The following is a 12,186-nucleotide window of genomic DNA, read 5'->3' as shown; positions in this document are numbered from 1 at the left end:
TATCTATCCCCTAGGATGTGGTCACATTAACTATCTTAGGAGTTTTTACGACTTCCTTATCTCAAGGACTCATCAGTTCCTAGTCATCCTGGGAGTCTAACGACTTCCCTATCTCTAGGACTCATTTGTCTTATTCATCCTGGGAGTCTGGTCTCATCTAGGGAGTCTGGTCTCATCTATTCCGGGAATGTGCTGTACTTACTGGACCAGTTTCTTTTAAGTTATTTTCTCAAGCCTATTAATGTATTTTATAGCTTTTATTCGAATGTCACAATATGTCATCAGTCATAAAACAGATCCATTTTTTCCTGACCTGTGGTGGTGCAGTCGATAAAGTGTTGACCTGTAATGCTGAGGTTGCTAGTTCAAAACCCTGGGCTTGCCCGTCCAAGGCACATATGAGAAGCAGACTCCCACTCTCTCTCTCTCTCTCTCTCTCTCTGTCCTCTCTCTAAAATCAATAAATAAAATCTTTAATAAAAACAGGATCCGCTTTGTTCTGAAGCATAAAGCCAATGTAGGGTAGTTTGATGTCAAACTTGAATTTTCACTATTCTTTCTTACTATTATATAAGCCTGTCTTTTCTTTTTTTTTAAGTCTGTCTTCAAACAATACATTTTAAAAAAAGATTTTATGGAGGGTGGGGATGAGAAGTAGTTGCTTCATTCTAGCTGTGCTTTGTTTGTTGTAGGTGCCTTGACCAGGCTTTGTTTGTTGTAGGTGCCTTGACCAGGCAAGCCATAATTTCCAACTGTCGGCCTCAGATCAGTACTCTATCCACTGCACCATCACAGGCCAGGCTCAAATGCTGCGGTCCAGGGAGACTCTTAATTGTCCAGGTCCTGAGTGAGAACCATGTGGGAATGAAGAAATAAGCTTAGAGAAAAGAAGTATGGGATCAGGAAGTCTCTACAAGCTGACAGCATGCAAGAGCAAAGCAAATCCCTGGTTTGCTTTATTATAGAGTGCAGAGCTGTATGCAAAATAAGGAAGTCTCTGAAACAAAGTCACATCACATATCTGAGGCATAAACAGGAATCCTCCCAAGGTATAAACAGGAATTCTCTTAAGGCATAAACAGGAATCCCCCCACCATGCATAACATTTCAACCAACAGTTTAAAGGGCGAGAGGAAGGGCATGTAAATTGCCTCTAGCAACTTAATGGAGCAGGTGAGGTGGGGGGATGGGCAGCAAGGACTTGGTCAGCTTACTGCCAGTCCCCCACACCTCTGTCCCCCACAAATCTAAACTGCAAGGACTTTGTTAGCTTGTAGTCTCCCACACTCAAAGAACACATTTTGAAGTGCTAATTACTTCCTATAAGGCAGTGGTTCTCAAACTTTTTGAAGTTGGGGCACATTTAAAATCCTACAAATAATTGTAGGCACACTATATACAAATTTCTGAGAAATATGTTATAATAATTAAGTCAAATATTAAAGAAAAAATATATAAAGTCCAAGCATGCTTTTATGGTAACTAAACAAAATAAATACGACAAAATTAAATTTATTCTGACATTTAAAAACTTTTTTTTTTTTTACTGAGACAGAGAGAGTCAGAGAGAGGGACAGACAGGGACAGAGAGAGATGAGAGGCATCAATCAGTTTTTTGTTGTGACACTTTAGTTGTTCATTGATTGCTTTCTTATATGTGCCTTGACCATGGGGCTACAGCAAACCGAGTAACCCCTTGTTCAAGCCAGTGACCTTGAATCCAAGCTGGTGAGCTTTTGCTCAAGCCAGATAAGCCCGCGCTCAAGCTGGCGACCTCGGGGTCTCGAACCTGGGTCCTCCGCATCTCAGTCCGATGCTCTATCCACTGCGCAACCGCCTGGTCAGGCTAAAAACAGTGATTTTTTTTTCTTTTTCTTTTTTTCAGAGACAGAGAGACGGATAGATAGGGACAGACAGACAGGAATGAAGAGAGATGAGAAGCATCAATTATCAGTTTTTCATTGCGACACCTTAGTTGTTCATTGATTGCTTTCTCATATGTGCCTTGACCGCGGGCCTTCAGTCGAGCCAGCGACCTTGGGTCCAAGCTGGTGAACTTTCTGCTCAAACCAGATGAGCCCATGCTCAAGCTGGCGACCTCGGGGTCTCGAACCTGGGTCCTCCGCTTCCCAGTCCAATGCTCTATCCACTGCACCACCACCTGGTCTAAAAAACATTTTTATGTTACATTTTTTGAATTATGCTTTTTAGAATTCGTAAAAAAGAAAGGTTAAAAAATTAAAAAATGGGCCCTGGCTGGTTGGCTCAGTGGTAGAGCGTCGGCCTGGCGTGCAGGAGTCCCGGGTTCGATTCCCAGCCAGAGCACACAGGAGAAGCGCCCATCTGTTTCTCCACCCCTCCCCCTCTCCTTCCTCTCTGTCTCTCTCTTCCCTTCCTGCAGCTAAGGCTCCATTGGAGCAAAGTTGGCCCGGGCGCTGAGGATGGCTTCATGGCCTCTGCCTCAGGTGTTAGAATGGCTCTGGTTGCAACAGATCAACGCCCCAGATGGGCAGAGCATCGCCCCCTGGTGGGCATGCCAGGTGGATCCCGGTCAGGCGCATGCAGGAGTCTATCTGACTGCCTCCCCATTTCCAACTTCAGAAAAATACAAAAAGGAAAAAAAAATTTAAAAATGAAAGAAAGTTATCTTTTTATATATATAGATACATTCTTAGTAGGATTTAGTAAATTTGGCAGGTTCGTGCATGAATGTGTTATTTTATCATTCTTGTGTTTATGAGAAATATGAGCCTGATGTGTCCTAGTGATTTCTTCAATGTTTGGGCATATATTTGAAAGGCAAACTCTCATTTCCTCGTCAATACATTGAAGAATTCCTCTCTTTTTACTCTTAATTGTGTTGAAGGTAGAAAATCCTAATTCACATAAATAGGATGTTGAAAATTGTAAAATGTTCAAAGCTTTTTTAGATATTCCACATATTCTTCTTTTATAGAAATCCAAAAGGCTTCAAGAAACAATTCCTTATGTTTAATCATCAATCCACAATCAGTGGATATAGTTGCCAGTTCTTCTTCCGTTAATGTTAAACCAAAATCACTTGAAGCTTCCATGAATGGGTTTCTAATCCAATCATATTGTTCAGTGTTAAGTGATGGAAAATGCTATAAATTAAATTCTGCCCGTCAGCCTTCAAGTCCTACTTTATTTACACTTAACTTTTGCTCACTTCCAGAGTTGGATTCTTCAATATCACGCTTCTTTTTGAGGAATCTATCCATTTTATTTGGGTGTATTTATCTAAAAATAATATAATGATGTGTTAATAATAAATATGATACTGATATGTTAACAAAAATAGCGGTATTTCCATAATTAAATGGTATAATAGAGAACTATATTTATTTTTATATCTGGGCACATGCCACGAACCAGCACAGCTAGTAATTCCAGGTCCCGAGTGGGAATGGTGTGGAATTAAGAAAATACAGGGAATTAAGAAAATACGGGCCTGACCAGGCGGTGGCGCAGTGGATAGAGCGTTGGACTGGGATGCAAAGGACCCAAGTTCAAGACCCCGAGGTCGCCAGCTTGAACGTTGGCTCATCTGGTTTAAGCAAGAGCCCACCAGCTTGAACCCAATGTCACTGGCTCCAGCAAGGGGCTGCTCGGTCTGCTGGAGGCCCACGGTCAAGGCACATATGAGAGAGCAACCAATGAACAACTAGGGTGTTGCAACGTGCAGTGAAAAACTAATGATTGATGCTTCTCATTTCTCTCCGTTCCTGTCTGTCTGTCCCTGTCTATCCCTCTCTCTGACTCACTCTCTGTCTCTGTAAAAAAAAAAAAAAAAAAAAAAAAAATATGGGGTGGGGAGGGCCTTGTAATTGCTGCTGGCAAGAACAAAGCACACCCAAAAACCACATCTTGCTTTATTTATAGGGCAAAGTGAAGCTCTTAGCAAATCTTAACTTTATAGCAAACAAAGAATAGAAGAAACTTGCCTCCAGTCTTTCCAGGAAACATGGGGGGTAGTGTAAACCAGTAGTCCCCAACCCCTGGGCCGCGGACCGGTACCAGTTCATGGGCCATTTGGTACCGGTCCACAAAGAAAGAATAAATAGGCCCTGGCTGGTTGGCTCAGTGGTAGAGCATCGGCCTGGCATGCAGGAGTCCCGGGTTCGATTCCTGGCCAGGGCACACAGGAGAAGCGCCCATCTGTTTCTCCACCCCTCCCCCTCTCCTTCCTCTCTGTCTCTCTCTTCCCTTCCTGCAGCTAAGGCTCCATTGGAGCAAAGTTGGCCCGGGCGCTGAGGATGGCTCCATGGCCTCTGCCTCAGGCGCTAGAATGGCTCTGGATGCAACAGATCAATGCCCCATATGGGCAGAGCATTGCCCCCTGGTGGGCATGCCGGGTGGATCCCGGTTGGGCGCATGCAGGAGTCTGCCTGACTGCCTCCCTGTTTCCAACTTCAGAAAAATACAAAAAAAAAAAAAAAAGAAAGAATAAATAACTTACATTATTTTTGTTTTATTTATATTTAAGTCTGAACGATGTTTAATTTTTTAAAATGACCAGATTCCCTCTGTTACAGCCAAGACTCACTCTTGACGCTTATCTCGTAAGTTTGACAATTATATTTAAAAATACCACAGTTTTTACGCCAGTCACATAATTTTATTTTGTGCATTTATTTGTCCCACCCTAAAGGCTGGTCCGTGAAAATATTTTCTGACATTAAACCAGTCCATGGCCCAAAAAAGGTTGGGGACACTGGTGTAAACAATACAGCACCACAGCTTAATTAGGTTGCCTTTTGCAAACTAATCAGGCAAGTGAGGTGGGGGGGTTGGGCAGACTGTCAGTTTACAGCCAATTCCCCACACCTCTGTCCCTCAAAAATCTAAACTATTGGTTTTTTGGTCCCCAACAGGCACATATTTCTCTGGAATACCATATGGTACACTTGGAAATCTTCTAGGGCACACTAGTATGCCCTGGCGCACACTTTGAGAACCACTGCTTTAAAAAATCACAATGCCAAGATGTCTTAAAGATGACATATGCTGGTTGGCTCAGCGGTAGAGTGTCAGCCTGGTGTGTGGAAGTCCCAGGTTTGATTTCCAGTCAGGGCACACAGAAGTGACCATCTGCTTCTCCACCCCTTCTCCCCTCTTTCTTTCCCTCCTGCAGCCATGGCTTGAATGAGCAAGTTGGCCCAGGACACTGAAGCTGGCTCCATGGCCTTGTCTTAGGCATTAAAATAGCTTGGTTGCCAAGCAATGGAGCAGTGGCCCTAGATGGGCAGAACATCAGCCCAGACGGGTTGCTGGGTGGATCCTGGTCCAGGTGCATGTGGGAGTCTGTCTCTCCATCTCCCTGCCTTTCACTTGATTAAAAAAAAAAAAATGACATATGCCTATGCTATGATCTCGCCATTTGCCCTACCAAATATTGTGAATGTTTTCATAATAGCCACAAACTGGAAACCACTCAAATGCCCCTTAACAGTAGAATGGATAAGTATATTAGCCCTGGCTGGATAGCTTGGTTGGTTGGAGCATCGTCCTGGAGTGTGGAAGTTGCTGGTTCAATTCCCAGGTCAGGGCATATACAGGAGCAGCATGATGTTCTTGTCTCTTTCTCCTTGTCTCTCTCAAACAAACAAACAAACAAACAAGAAAGAAAAATGCAGCTCACTAAGTACATTAGGTACCTGCATAAATGTATACTACGTAGCAATAAAAGGCAACAAACTTGATACATGCAACTACAGAGATAACTCTCAAAAGGATTATGCTATATATAAAAAAGCCATACTCAAAAGACTACAAGTGTATACTAGATACAAAGTTCTAGAACAGGGAAAACCAATCTAGAGTTATAAAACTTAGGGGAGAGGTTACCCTTGGGGCATTGTGACTGTAAGGGACAGGGAGGACTTTCTTGATTTGGACACTTGCTACACTGGGACAGATTATGAAAATTCATCAAGCTGTAGTTACGGTAAGTGCACTTCTCTGTACATGCATACAAATATACAGATTTCATTACAACGCCTTCTAAAGAGGGTAAATCCCTTCAAAGAGATATATTCAAAGTGTTAAAGTGGTATTTGCCAAAGGCGGCACATGAGATGATTTTAGGCTGTCTATGGACATGAAATGAAATAGCATGAAATGACATAAAACTCATCTGATGAGAAGATTAAGATTTAATCCTGATGGTGGCATGGGGAAAAAGCTCGGGAATTTCATGACACTGTGTCTTAAACGCATTTCTAGCCTTGCTTAGAGCAGCTCTCAATAGGTCTCAATGTCTGATGACTTTAAAAACATATTTTTGTTGTATTTATTTATTTATTTATTTATTTATTTATTTATTTACAGAGACAGAGAGAGGGATAGATAGGGACAGACAGACAGGTATGGAGAGAGATGAGAAGCATCAATCATTAGTTTTTTGTGGCAACACCTTAGTTGTTCATTGATTGCTTTCTCATATGTGCCTTGACCATGGGGCTACAGCAGACCAAGTAACCCTTTGCTCAAGCCAGCGACCTTGGGTCCAAGCTGGTGAGTTTTGCTCAAACCAGATGAGCCCGCGCTCAAGCTGGCAATCTTGGGGTCTCGAACCTGGGTCTTCCGCATCCCAGTCCGATGCTCTATCCACTGCGTCACCGCCTGGTCAGGCTGTTGTATTTATTTTTAAGACAAGACGTGTTTTCAGATGTCAGTGGTGAAAGGAAAATTTTTTTAAAATATTCAAGTATACGAGGGAATGTAGCCCCGGCGGGAGAAGAGCCGTTGGTTGGAGTGTCGTCCCAGTACACCAAGGTTGTGGGTTTGAACCCTGATCAGGCCACATGCAACAATCAATGAATAAATGCATAAATAAGTGGAGCAACAAACTAATATTTCTCTCTGCCCCTTCCTTTCTCTCTCAAATCAACAAATAAAAATTAAAAAGAAAATGTCAGCCTGACCTGTGGTGGTGCAGTGGTAATAAAGCGTTGACCTGGAACGGTGAGGTCACCAGTTCAAAACCCTGAACTTGCCTGGTCAAGGCACATATGAGTTGATGCTTCCTGTTCCTCCACCCTTCTCTCTCTCTCTCTCTCTCCACTCTAAAAAATGAATAAATAAAATCTTAAAAAAAAAAAAGAGAAAGAAAATGTCAAATAAAGTAACAAACAACTTATATCCTCACCACCCAGCTTTGTCCTAAGTAATTTTCTCTTTAATTGTTCACTGCTTGCTCATTGCTTCTTGTATGTGCCTTGACCGGGCAAGCCCAGGGTTTCAAACCATTGATCTCAGCATTCCAGGTCAATGCTTTATCCACTACACCACCACAAGTCTGTAAGTAATTTCATATAGTAATTGCTGATTATTTATTTTTATTTATTTTAAATAAAGTGAGAAGTGGGGGGGGGAGGCAGACAGACTCATGCATGCACCTGACCAGGATCCACCTGGCATGCCCATCTGGGGCATTGCTCCGCTGCAACCGGAGCCATTCTGGCCCCTGAGGCAGAGGCCCTGCAGCCATCCTCAGTGCTCAGGCCAACTTTGCTCCAATGGAACCTTGGCTGCAGGAGGGGAAGAGCGAAATAGAGAGGAAGTAGAGGGGGCAGGGTGGAGAAGTAGATGGGTGCTTCTCCTGTGTGCCCTGGCCGGGAATCGAACCCAGGACCTCCACACACCGGGCCCATGCTTTACCGCCGAGTCAACTGGCCAGGGCTGATTATTTATTTTTAAGTGGTATACACTGCGGATGGCATTTAAAGCCACCTGATCTTACCCCAGAGATAACTTTATTACTAAATTTATAACTCACCATCTTCTGCACCCTTTCCCCTGTCTTCTTTTCCAGATTTCAGGTGTCATCGTTTGAGTAAATCCCATACTCTGTTTATAGTTCATTATTCCCGACAGAACACATTATTCCCGACAGATAAAAATTTTTTCCTTATATTTCCATATCCCAGTCTTTTTCAGTGCCCCCTACTGGCAAGCATTCTAATATGTTTATATTTATCTTTTTTGTTGGGTGTGCTCTGTACCACTGTTTCTTTGCATATATTTTCTAACTTACATACCCAATGATTATATTAAATAGTTCATTCTCTTCTTACTTTTCTTGCTCAGCACTTCAATTTTAAGATCCATTCATGTTACTCTGGGCACATTCAGTCTATGCTTCTTGGTTGTTTGGGACACCAATGGTGTGCATCCTCCACAATGAGGATACCCAGGCTACTTCCAACTTCCCCTCCCTCACCACTATCACTATAAGTAATGCTGCAGAGAGCACCCTCATGAATTGCCCCTTAGAGACCTATATTCTTTTTCTTAGAGAGCAGATATGCATGTGCCAGGTTGCTTTTCACAATGGCTGTCCCCTTCTATTCTGCAACCAAGAATTCAAGAGGGTTCCTGTTTCCTTCCATTACCACCTACACTTGGCATTATCAAGGTTTCTAGTTTTTGCCAGAGTAATTCATTGTAAAGTGATACCTGCCCTTATTTCAATTCTCATTTATTAATAATTTTGAGCATCTTTTCAAATGTTTGTTAACCTTTTGAGTTTTCACTCCCATGCATGTTTTCATTTTTTTAAAATATTTTTTTATTTTTATTTTATTCATTTTTAGAGATGAGAGAGAGAGAGGAGAGAGAGAGACAGAGAGAGAGAAGAGGGAGGAGCTGGAAGCATCAACTCCCATATGTGCCTTGACCAGGCAAGCCCAGGGTTTCGAACTGGCGACCTCAGCATTTCCAGGTCGATGCTTTATCCACTGCACCACCACATGTCAGGCCATGTTTTCATTTTTAACATCTATGCATATATTCATCAACAATGTATAGAACAGTTTTATATATTTTGGTAAATTTTAAACTTTATACATATAATTTGTACATATCTTGTGCAATAGACTTTTTTCACTTCAATTTTATGCTTTTGGGATTTATTCATCATATGTGACTGTAGTTAATTCATATTTTGCATGAATACTCATAGGTTACAATTTCCTTTCCAAATAAATTTGTTTTAGCAAAGAGGTCATCGACGGAAGCACAGAATTATGCAGACTTAGCAACACTGAAACCTCAAGTTTGGGTACGAAGGTAATATGTAAAGGCTGAAATCTCAGGTGCTCCTTTGGGTCAGCTGAGCAAAGGGGGGCCTGAAATTCATGGGTATGGGTGGGACAGCTGAATATTGTGCCCAGGAAAGGGAAATATGGGGCTAGGTGGGAACAGTGTGAATTGTGAGATGAGACGAGAGTAAAAAAGGGAGGGGAGAAGAGAGATCTGGGGAGATGAGGACTTGGTGTATGGTGGTGAAGCCAAAAGGAAAGCAGTAGTGTGGGGATAGCCAAAAGGTCTTTTTATTCTCTCAAATGTATTAGCACCAAGTATATGATCAGGGCCAACCTAAGCATTAAGGGTGCGGTGCACAAAATGAGCTTTCTCACATCCAGCTATGTGCGTGGCAATGCTGGGAACACAGCAGTGATTGAGATAGCTCAGTTCCTGCTTTTATAGGAGACAGATATTTACCAGAGCGTGACAGCCCAGAGTGGTCATGGGAATGCTGAAGGGATCAAGGCATTGAAAGAGGAAGCACACATCAGAGTGATCAGGGCCACATGGAAAAAATAAAGGTGATTCCATGAGCCTAGAGGAAGCACCTGACCCAGCTTGGGGTACAGAGGAAGGCTTCCTGAAGAAAGGGACATTGGAGGTAAAAGGCAGGAAAGAACATTTCTGACAGGCAGAATGTTCTGATTGAATAAAATGGAATATTTCAGCCTTAGACAAAAAATGGAAATACTGCAACATGCAACAACACAGAAAAACCTGGAGAATATTGTGCTAAGTGAAATAAGCCAGCCTCAGAAGGACAACTAGTATACAATTCCACTTATATGAGCTATCTAAAATAGTCAAATTTATTAAAGCAGAGAGTAGAGTAGCAGTTGCCAGGGGCTTGGGGGTGGAGGAAATGGGGAGTGGCTAATCAATAAGTATTAACATTTCAGTTACACAGATAAATTCGTGAGATCTGATGTAAGCATTGTGCCTATCGTTAACAGTACTGTGTTGTACACTGAAAAATTTATGACAGCGCCTGACCTGTGGTGGTGCAGTAGATAGAGTGTTGACCTGGAATGATGAGGTTCCTGGTTCGAATCCCTAGGCTTGCCTGGTCAAGGCACATGAAAAAACCAACAAGTTGATGCTTTCTGCTCCACCCTCACCCTGCCTTTCTCTCTCTTTCTCCTCTCTCTAAAGTCAAAAATATTTTTTGAGAGTAAATCTCATGTTAAGTGTTCTTACCAAAAAAAAAAAAAAAAAGACTAGAAAGGAATTCTCTTGGTGTGTCACAGCCTAAAAAGGAGCCTAGTGCTGGGGAACTAATATTTAAAAAGCATTTCCCACATACAGGGCACTGCTCTAAGCACTTTATATATAGTATCAGGCAGTGTACTCTAGGCACCTGACATGTAACATCTCATTTAATCTGCAAAACAAACCATAGGGTAGGTGTCATTAATTTCATTTTACAGATGAGGAAACTGAGACAGAGAGGTCAAATAATTTGCCTAAGGTCTCATAGCTAGTAAATAGTAGAACTTGAATTTGAATGCAGGTTGATTCCAGTGCCTACCACATAACCACTACACTGTACTGCCTCTCTGTGTGCATATGGACTCTGTTGGAATATTTTCCTTTTATTTTATTTTTAGCCAGGAGAATATATTAATGTATTAGTTGTAAAATTTGAAAAACTTTAAGAATATCAGGTAAACAAGGAATTATTTTTTTTTAATTATTTTTATTTATTTATTCATTTTAGAGAGAGAGAGAGAGAGAAGAGGGGGAGGAACAGGAAGCTTCAACTCCCATATGTGCCTTGACCAGGCAATCCCAGGGTTTTGAACTGGCGACCTCAGCATTCCAGGTCAACGCTTTATCCACTGCGCCACCATAGGTCAGGCAAGGAGTTATTATTAATAAATAAAAGCAAGGTCCAGAACACCAGGAATAATAGTAGGCTACTATGGTAGGCAGGCAGGTAGGAGGGAAGGTCTGCTTACAAATGTATAAACTATCTTTGGAAGGACACACAAGAAACAGTAATGGCAGTCACCTCCTTATGGCTAGAAGAGAAGATGAGAGAGAGACTGATTTTTCCTGAATATTTTTTTGTGGCTTTGAAAGGGTTGAGAGAATGATGTTATCAAAAGGGTAAATAGGAGGGTTTTTTTTTTTTACCATCTTTCCTCTAAAGAACATCAATTTTGAAAATCACCCATGGATGAGAAGTCCAGAAATCCAGCAGAGAATTTCCAGCACAGCTCTGGAGAAAAAAAAAAAATTGAGATCGGATGCATTGAAGAGAAACACTGAAGAGTTCTGTACAACTGGGGGTGGAGGAAGGAGAAGCTGGGAGAATAGCAGCCAGGGCTCTCAGAAAGCATTACAGAAACCCAGATCCTGGCCCTGGTCAGTTGGCTCAGTGGTAGAGCGTTGGCTTGGCGTGCAGGGGACCCAGGTTCGATTCCCGGCCAGGGCACATAGGAGAAGTGCCCATTTGTTCTCCACCCCCACCTCCTTCCTCTCTGTCTCTCTCTTCCCCTCCCGCAGCCAAGGCTCCATTGGAGCAAAGATGGCCCGGGCGCTGGGGTTGGCTCCTTGGCCTCTGCCCCAGGCGTTAAAGTGGCTCTGGTCGCGGCAGAGCGATGCCCTGGAGGGGCAGAGCATCGCCCCCTGGTGGGCAGAGCATTGCCCCTGGTGGGCGTGCTGGGTGGATCCCGGTTGGGTGCATGCGGGAGTCTGTCTAACTGTCTCTCCCCGTTTCCAGCTTCAGAAAAAAAAAAAAAAATAGAAACCCAGATCCTGCCAAACACATCACGGACATCAGGAAGATTGAGTACGAACCACTAGATAGAATGCCTTGCATCTCCAGCACTCTGTGCACCTCACCCACACCCACACCCACCCCATGACTGGCTTCCTGTGCACACTATTAAGGGCTGTGAGAGTGAGTTTTGCAGATGGCTAGTGGGCATGTGAAGAAAATCAGCCAACTCTGTGGGATTGGGATAAAGTACACAAATCTAAGAATTCAGCAAAGCACTAGGGAAAGCAAAAAAGAAGCTGTCAGCATTTGGTCTGGCTTTTCAAGGCTGAGAGAAGACATACAATCTTAAG

This window comes from Saccopteryx bilineata, chromosome 9, assembly GCF_036850765.1.
Source record: "Saccopteryx bilineata isolate mSacBil1 chromosome 9, mSacBil1_pri_phased_curated, whole genome shotgun sequence".
In the NCBI taxonomy this organism is placed as follows: domain Eukaryota; kingdom Metazoa; phylum Chordata; class Mammalia; order Chiroptera; family Emballonuridae; genus Saccopteryx; species Saccopteryx bilineata.
This window is presented reverse-complemented; position numbering follows the sequence as displayed.